Source organism: Trichomycterus rosablanca, unplaced genomic scaffold (genome assembly GCF_030014385.1).
Source record: "Trichomycterus rosablanca isolate fTriRos1 unplaced genomic scaffold, fTriRos1.hap1 scaffold_274, whole genome shotgun sequence".
Lineage (NCBI taxonomy): Eukaryota > Metazoa > Chordata > Actinopteri > Siluriformes > Trichomycteridae > Trichomycterus > Trichomycterus rosablanca.
The window spans coordinates 557-7,191 of NW_026947102.1; the positions used below are offsets into that span (position 1 = coordinate 557).

At 40.8% G+C, this 6,635-nt stretch overlaps 2 non-coding genes across 2 annotated transcripts; one reads left to right on the forward strand and one right to left on the reverse strand.

The window, feature by feature from the left end:
* Positions 1-3,268: 3,268 nt before the first annotated feature.
* Positions 3,269-3,341, reverse strand: trnaa-agc (transfer RNA alanine (anticodon AGC)). The gene has a single exon. It is a non-coding gene; the product is annotated as a tRNA-Ala (tRNA).
* A 1,521-nt stretch (positions 3,342-4,862) lies between these two features.
* Positions 4,863-4,935, forward strand: trnaa-agc (transfer RNA alanine (anticodon AGC)). The gene has a single exon. It is a non-coding gene; the product is annotated as a tRNA-Ala (tRNA).
* Positions 4,936-6,635: the final 1,700 nt, after the last annotated feature.

The following is a 6,635-nucleotide window of genomic DNA, read 5'->3' on the forward strand; positions in this document are numbered from 1 at the left end:
CTAAGGGTGGTGGCTGCAATCTCAGGTGGAAAAATTAGTTGCTGGCCAATATCGACTAGCATCTTCCAGTCCCGGGCCATGGCTAGCTGTCCAGCTTCTTGTTTAGTAGGGGGATGGCTAGGCTTTTCCTGTCCCTCCCGAATGAAGATTGGGGCTGTAATGGAACTGGTTGCTCTCTTGGGCAAGGAGTTGATGGCATTCCTCTTGCTCTCATGAGCTGCTGCCAGACTCTTGAGGACCTGGTTGTGCCTCCATGTGTAGCGGTCTTGTGTGAGGCTGGTCTTACAGCCGGTCAAGATGTGTTTGAGTTGCTGGAGTTGGGCAGAGGGCACAGGTTGGAGCCTCGCCATCCCACTGGTGGAGGTTTTTTGGAGATGGGAGCACATCATACGTGGCTCTGATAATGAAGCTGATGTTGCTTGCCTCCATCTCCCAGAGCTCCCTCCAGCTGAGCTTTCTTCTCTCCAAGCCTTCCCACCTCATCCATTGTCCCTGCTTGGCAAGCGAGACAGCTTTTGTCCTTCTTTCTGCCTCCTCCTGACGGCACACCTCCTCAACCACCATTTTCCTCCTCTCCGATGCTGTGGCCCTATGCCAGGTTGGCTTACTTGCCGTAAGGCCAAAGCCTCCCCTTCCCAACTGGACATGCCCTACAATATCGCTGTGCCTCAGGGCTGACGTAGCATGCTGCACCGCGTCGGATGGTGTCCATTTCCGTCCAGTTATCAGGGGTGGAGCAGTATTGCTAATGGTCTGGTCTCTGGAGTCCTTCAAAGTCATCTGGAGTCTTACTTTAGCGCACTTGTACTCTTCGGTGAGGCTCGTGATAGGCAGTTCCAGGACCCCTTTGCCATAGAGGCTCATGTAAGTCATACAGCGTGGGACACCGAGCCATTTCTTCTTGCCTTACCTGCTGCACTTGGTCTTTGTCCTTGAGGCTTGCGTTGTACCATCTGCCCAGGCTTTTGACAGGTTGCTCAAACACTGTTGGTATTGGGTCGTCACCAATGTAGAACTTCATGTTTTTTAGCTGTCCCTTGACTATTGAAATACTTCGTGACTTGTTCGGCTTGATTTTCATCCGGGCCCACTTTATGTTCTCCTGCAGTTTACCAAGTAACCGCCTGGTACATGCTGCAGTAGTGGTCAGAGTGGTCATGTCGTCCATGTATGCTCGGATAGGTGGAAGGCGGATCCCGTTCTTAGCTCGCTCACTCCCCACCACCCATCTTGAGGCCCTGATGATGACCTCCATAGCCATTATGAAGGCCAGGGGTGCAAGAGTGTAAGAGTGCAATGTTTTAAAGCTCACGTAGTCTTTTCTATATTATGTGTTGCTTTTAAGCGGTTACAGACTCGGTTTATTTGAAACGTTTATCGCAGCCTTCAGGACGAACTGAAACAAATCATAACTGTCTTTGTACCACTGACAGACTGACTTAATTAAAAGCCCAGGGCATACTCTATAAAGTACAGTAGTACTCAAATGGATTGCATTAATGGTGCTTGAGTTAGAGATCTCGGACATGTGTCCCCACAGGTGACAAAAATGAATTGCTCGGTCTCGGGAGGATATGTTAATTAAAGCTCATAATGTCACTCATTACAGTTTGCTGTTGTTATACACCAGGGCTGCCCAGTACGTCGACCACGATCTACCAGTCGATCGCGCAGTGCATATTGGTACATTGCACCTCATTCTAACAGGTCAGCGAGATTGACATGAAATGTGGTCACTGTTTTTGTAATTTGCGATTTGCCTCCACCTAGTGGACATTTTGAGAAATGCAATTTATTACAGGTTAGAACATAACATTAAAACCACCTCCTTGTTTCTACACTCACTGTCTATTTTATCAGCTCCACTCACCATATAGGAACACCTTGAATTTCTACAATTATTGACAGGACCACCACAGAGCAGGTATTATTTAGGTGGTGGATCATTCTCAGCACTGCAGAGACACTGACATGGTGGTGGTGTGTTAGTGTGTGTTGTGCTGGTATGAGTGGATCAGACACAGCAGCGCTGCTGGAGTTTTTAAATACCGTGTCCACTCACTGTCCACTCTATTAGACACTCCTACCTAGTTGGTCCACCTTGTAGAGACAGTCAGAGACGATCGTTCATCTATTGCTGCTGTTTGAGTTTGTCATCTTCTAGACCTTCATCAGTGGTCATAGGACACTTCCCACAGGGCGCTGTTGGCTGGATGTTTTTGGTTGGTGGACTATTCTCAGTCCAGCAGTGACAATGAGGTGTTTAAAAACCTGCAGCGCTGCTATGTCTTATCCACTCATACCAGCACAACACATTAAGACACCACCACCATGTCAGTGTCACTGCAGTGTTGAGAATGATCCACCACACAAATAATACCTGCTCTGTAGTGGTCCTGGGAGAGTCCTGACCATTGAAGAACAGCATAAAAGGGGAATAAAAAAGCATGTAGAGAAACAGATGGATTACAGTCAGTAATTGTAGAACTACAAAGTGCTTCTATATGGTGGAGCTGATAAAATGGACAGTGAGTGTAGAAACAAGGAGGTGGTTTTAATGTTATGGCTGATCGGTGTATACTCACCATGTATGCGTGGCTTTCCTCCGGGTATGAAAACGTGCCAGTAGGTGTAATTGCTGCTAATTTGCACCTGTATGTGTGAGTGAGTGGATAAATTAGTGTGTGATGCTTTGCGATGGTTTGACGCGCCCTGTCCAGGGTGTATTTTTGTCTTGAGCCCGGTGTTCGTGACACTGGACCCACGCTTGCCCTGTAATGCTGAATATCAATACAGGCAAATGAAGCGCATTTAAAAAAGCTTTAAAGCATTCTTGAAAAATGATGAGACCAACCTTTTTAAAAAGTAGATCCCGATGACCTGTTGAATGAAATAGTAGATCCCAAGCCACAGAAGTGTGGGCACCAGTTTTCCATTGGCTACGTTTTAACAAGACGTACCAAGAATGGCCTGTAGATGGCGCACTGTGGTCGTTTTTAAAAGCAAGCCAATTATGCCACCGAACTTAAATATGTACAATACTTTATAATGTATCAATTGTAACAGTGTCAAATAATAAAACATTATAAAAAATTATAAGTTTCTGTCAAAACAAAACAAAAAAGGTATGTAAACAAAACTGTTTGAGCGTAAATAGGGCGTTACTGACATTGTAACACGGACAGACTAGCCTTATGGTTGATGCTGCAACGAATTTTACCCTAATTTCATCTTTTCAGATTGCAAAATGATCATAATGTTTGTGTACTGGAGAATGTGGGCATCGATCCCACTACCTCTCGCATGCTAAGCGAGCGCTCTACCATTTGAGCTAATTCCCCTTACACAAAACTTTCCTTTACCCTTTGTAAATTGTAATGTACTAACAGTGTTAATGCTGCATTATAAAGTGAGGGTGCAACATGTTTAAGCTCACGTACTCTTTTCTATATTATGCGTTGCTTTTCATTAAAATGTTATGTGCATTTATATGTGGCAAAATAAAAAAATCCATAAAAATCAAATTGAGTTAGCAGAGAACCTTCAATTATTCTAAATGGTTCTTCAAGTAGAAACAGTTCTACCAAGAACACCTAAGAGAACCCTTAAGAAACACTTCTTAGTGCTACATACATCAGTTGTATTCCACACAGGTCAGCATGCGATGAAACTTTGCTCGAAACAGACATCGTTTTACTTTGTAACTGTATTCATATTATGCCATCTAGTGGACAATTGAATAGCCTACAACGAGCACAAATAGGGTTTGAGTTCTTAATGAATAATAATTAATCTTAATAAATAATCCAGTCAGTTAAAAACCCAACAAGAAGGCTGTACCTAATACACTCAGACTAGAGAAAACACACCCTAACATGCTAGTGCTGTTACAGTGCTAAGAATGGTCCACCCAAAAACATTATTTGGTCAGTTGGAGATCTCATATGGGGCTCCCTTTCTATTGATTTTTGGTTTACAGCCTAGTGACAAAGTGTACAGTGCAGCAGATGGGTTACAGTCAGTACATTTACAATACATAATAATGTGAAAAGATTAAGCAGTTTATGGGTTCGAATCCCACTTCTGACAGCTCATGATTTAAACAAATCTACTTCTTTAGAGGACACAGCCATCAGGGAATACAGTTTTCATCAAAGGGTGTACATGGTCTGCAACAATGCTGAGGTAGGTGGTATGTGTCAAAGTAACATCCACATGGATGCCAGGACCCAGGCTTTTGATCTCTGAGAAACTGAATCATGTATTCATCCTGATCTTGCTCTGTTTATTGTTGCAGCTCTGCTGGAGGGTTATTTTTTTGGTGTTTGTGGTGGTGGGGTCTTTGTTCCCATTTTGGTTTATTTAGTATATGATGTACTTTACATCCATTTAAATATGTACTTAAATACTTAAATATCCATTTAAGTATGTTTATTCAGCGTCCATTTACATTGTTACAGCAGTATTTTATGACAAAAATGGAAATGTTCACATTATTTAAATGGATGTAAAGTACATCATTTACTAAATAAACCAAAATGGGAACAAAGACCCCACCACCACCACCACCACAAACACCAAGAAAATAACCCTCCAGCAGAGCTGCAACAAGAACAGGACAATCTCCTACAGGTCCAACAAAATCAAAGAAAAAATGCACTTCATAAAAGACCTCACATTGTTCGTCCTAAAGGCTAAGATCAAGGTTTTAAATAAACTGAGTCTGTGATGGTTTAAAAACAACGCATAATACAGAAAAGAGTACGTGAGCTTAAACACGTTGCACTCTCACTTTATAATGCAGCATCAACACTCTGTTAGTACATTACAATTTACAAATCCTAAAAGAAGGTTTTGTGTAAGGGGAATTAGCTCAAATGGTAGAGCGCTCGCTTAGCATGCGAGAGGTAGTGGGATCGATGCCCACATTCTCCAATGCTGAAACATTATGATCATTTAAAGGCAACACATAATATGAAAGTCGTTGCTCACTGAAACGCTGCATCAAACATTAGGTCAGTCTGTAAGTTCTACAGTGACAGTTATGCTCTATTTTTACTCAAATCGTTTGGTTTAAAGACATTTTTTGACTTGTTTAAATTGACAAATGTAGCGCCCCCTAGCACCCCTGGCTGTATTTGGAAAGCGCTCCCTGACTTCTTTTATTTGTTTAAGAAATCTCTTTCTTTGTGGTAATGTAAGGATTTAAAAGGGCCACTACTTATCAGTACTTACGATTATTTTATATTTAAGCTATACTCTTATTTAAACTGAAAAAACTACTTCAATTACCCTATATATATGTGGTACTAACCTTGCACAAAAAAAAACACCATTTACTAACACCATTTACAGTAGCTGTATTAACATTATCCCTGACTCACATACCAAACTTGTATACGTTAATAATACTTAAACAAATTAACTATTTACTCATTTACACAATCATTAATATGCATTTCAAACCCCAATATATTTTACAAAAATGTTAAAATACAGATTCACTCAAATTACCATCAGTAATATTCAAAACATTATCAATCTCTCCTAAGTTAGGTAAATAACTAACTAAAAAAAGGGTACCCAAAATTACCGTTGCAGGCCTGATCCAACCTAATAGTCCCAATCAGCACAGATCATGAAGTATATTTGGTCGGTTGTGGTGGAGCTGTCCACGTTCTTTGTTTACATGGATGAAACAGAAAAAATCCACCAGTCTTTTTCCTTTTGATCTTGGATGAAACAATCAGAGTTTATCCGATGCTTTTAATCCACTGTAATCATCACAGTTGCTGAGGAAGCGTACTGCCTTCAATGTCCATGCGCGAAACTCAAGAGACGAAGTTCACGGCTGATACAGCATAAACAATGTCACTAATCGACTGCAAGATGTTAATATAAGACTCACTGTCCGTTTGTCTTAATGCATCAAGAAAGATAAATCCTAAACAGGTGTTTTACCCGCTTACATGACACTTTTTTCTTCTTTTCCACCCACTTTCTCCCGCTCTTTTCCCGACCTGTGACAGTTCATGCTGATTGGCTTAAAAATAAATCAAGGGAGGGCTATACATACACTTTACTTTAAACAGCATAAAACAACCAGAACATTATTTACAGAACAAATAAGAACAACTTATTTACTAGTTATAAATTAACATAAACAAAATATTAGTTATGCCCAAATTTTAATTGGGCTACACAAACACACAATAACTTATAATTCTCCAATTTTGAAATGTCTCGGAGTTTTATCTGAAATGACTTTTTGTTAAAGTAGAGGTACGTGACTTTTTAATGGTTTTTCTTCTGGTGAAACTGCTTCATAGAAGATGAACAGCTGAAACTCACGACATTCCCTTTAAAATGCAGCATCAACCCTTAAGTCAGTCTATCAGTGGTACAAAGACAGTTTTGATTGGGTTTAGATCGTCCTAAAGGCTGCGATAAATAGAGTCTGTGATGGTTTAAAAGCAAGGTATAATACAGAAAAGAGTATGTGAGCTTAAACACTTTGCACTCTCACTTTATAATGCAGCATCAACGCTCTGATAGTACATTACAATTTACAAAAGGCTAAAGGGGGTTTTAAAGGTGCTTTAAAGGTGAAGGCTGTTGCTGTTTACACACAAAGA